The 2442-nt window shown below is 39.6% G+C and overlaps 1 protein-coding gene across 2 annotated transcripts in view; it reads right to left on the bottom strand.

Annotated features, from left to right (window-relative positions):
* Positions 1–2442, bottom strand: part of LOC122058319 (CASP-like protein 5B2) — a 7908-nt gene that overhangs the window by 3829 nt on the left and 1637 nt on the right. The gene's annotated exons all lie outside the window — the stretch shown is intronic.

Raw genomic sequence — 2442 nt, forward strand, 5'->3', positions numbered from 1 at the left:
CCCCCCCCCCCCTAACCAAAAAAAAAAGAAGCAACAAAAAGTATTGGGAAATAAGAAACAAATTGCCATATAGGATTAATATTTTTAGTACCTTTTTTTATAGGTAACAACATATTTTATTAATAAAAAATAGCTAAAGTAAAAGAGGTAGAGTACAACAACAATAAGAGGCCAAAGCCAAACCTAGGTGTGGGACAACATCAAGTGACAAGTACTCAAATACATGGATTATTTAAGACATCCACCCACTCCCCCCCTCGGCACACACACACAATCCAACTCATCTGACAGCAAATTAGCAAATGTCATCATCATCCAAATAAAAGTATTCTCCTAGGCAAACAATGCCCCTGCCTTCCTGATGAGGTAAGGGTATCACTACATGGCTCCTCCACACTCCTGGAGCCACTTGATGACTATAATTTTACTTCTTTTTGAATTTGGCCAATGGAAGACAGCAGAAATGTTTAGGGCTCTTTCTCCCAATTTCCTCTAAAATAATTCTCGGTACTTTCACAGATTGTTTCATCACTTTTAAAATGAAAATTGCAGACCATTCCCACAAGTCATTGTTATATCACTTCTCCCATGAAAAGTATTTTCACATTATTTTCAGAATGAATCACTTTCACTACCAAAATGTAACTGATGGCAAATGCTAATCACACCATTGAAGTGGCTTTTATGAGTCAAATCTCTCTTGGTTTCCTTGCTGCAATTCCTCTACCTATATCCGGCCAAATGCAATTCATTGAGTCTCGAATGCTAGGACCACATGATATCTTTGAAGCATTTAAACGAATCTTCATTCTGCTATACATGGACCTGATATGATATGTTCATAATGTTTGTCCTTTTAAGAATTCAGTTTTATAAATGATTCATGATAATCTCCACTGTCATTAGAGGAGCTAAGATATTAAAATGTGGCTCTATCTCCTAAAGGACCAGGAAGAACCTGACAGAGCTTTACAAAATACATCTGAACAATTATGGAATGCTCTATCACTAAAAGAACATCAGAGAATGGATACTTTAAGAATTGCTAGAGAACAGAAAATAAGAACTTTTTAAATTGTTAATAGGAAAAAGAAAAAGTTACAGATTCCCAGGCTACTTGCTAAAAGATGGCTTGCACATGATAAAGTCTCTTAAGGCATCTTATAACAATAATTAGCAACAGAGGGATCGACTGAACATAAAACCAGTAAAAGGAGGTTAATAGGACCACATGAGGCAAACCTATCCAATGTACTATGTAAATGGCAGGCCAGATCAAAGTGTTTAAAAATCAGGAAAGATAGATTTCCAACCATTATCCAATACCAAGTAGAATACTTAGCTAGCGGTGTAGAAACGCAACCCTAAAACGATGCAGAAGATAATGGAAAAACAAAACAAACAATGCACACGGATTTTACGAGGTTCGGCAAGGTTGCCTACGTCCCCGGTGAGATGAGATCCTGCTTCACTATCAATGAAGAATAGGGTTACAGCGCTCGTCCTCACACCTCTCAGTATTGCTTGCATTACAGAGAAAGAAACCCTCGCTACAAATATATAGCGAAAAAACCCTAATCCGGATTAAACTACAATTGCCCTCAAATAAAAAATTCGAGCGGGGGCTGCGCCCCCCTACACCCCTGCTATGCAGGGGGGCCTCCTGCCCCCCTTGCAACCCCCACGGCCCGCTAACCGGCTAGCGGGACCGTCGTCCTGCCAGTCTAGGTGCTGCACCAGTACTCACTGGATTAAACTGCGACGGAATACAAGACATCATACACCAACATCCCCACACACCCCCCCCTAAAAATATATATATACACACTTAACAGTCACGATGCTTGGGATTGACCAAACCATCAATGCAGGAGTTCAGGCCTGGAAGAGTGGAAGCTTGAACCTTATTTGTTTGAAAGGAAAGCAAGATCTTAGAAATAAAATTCTGAATGCACAAAGATACAACCATCAATTCCTGAGCTACAACTGTCAATAACCCAATAAATCTCCCCCACTGCAGAAAATCCCAAAGCATTGCAGAAGCAAACCCTATTACATGATTTCCACTTCTAGTGTGCAAAATGAGAGATAACCAGCAGGCATACATATATGTGAAGCTAGCACCCTCCGTATATGCTAACAGAATCTTATCAGCCACCCTGATGACAAAGAATCGAGGGATTAAGAAAATAACACACTCTTAGAAATTTCATCTTATAGTAAGAGGCCGAAAAGATCTAATTAGTCAAGAAGAGCCATTAAGCGGACAAAGTATTGAATCGAAGATACCCATTGACCTACTTGACAGATATTTTGAAAACTATTGCAAACTATTGAGAGAGAAAGAGAGAGAGAAAGAGATCAAAGGAATGGAATTACCACCCAGAAGCCCAGTTTCGAGAATCAACGCCACTATAGAATCGAGAAAGCCTTCCGCGAGTT

This window comes from Macadamia integrifolia, chromosome 12 (genome assembly GCF_013358625.1).
Source record: "Macadamia integrifolia cultivar HAES 741 chromosome 12, SCU_Mint_v3, whole genome shotgun sequence".
NCBI classification, from domain to species: Eukaryota; Viridiplantae; Streptophyta; class Magnoliopsida; order Proteales; family Proteaceae; genus Macadamia; species Macadamia integrifolia.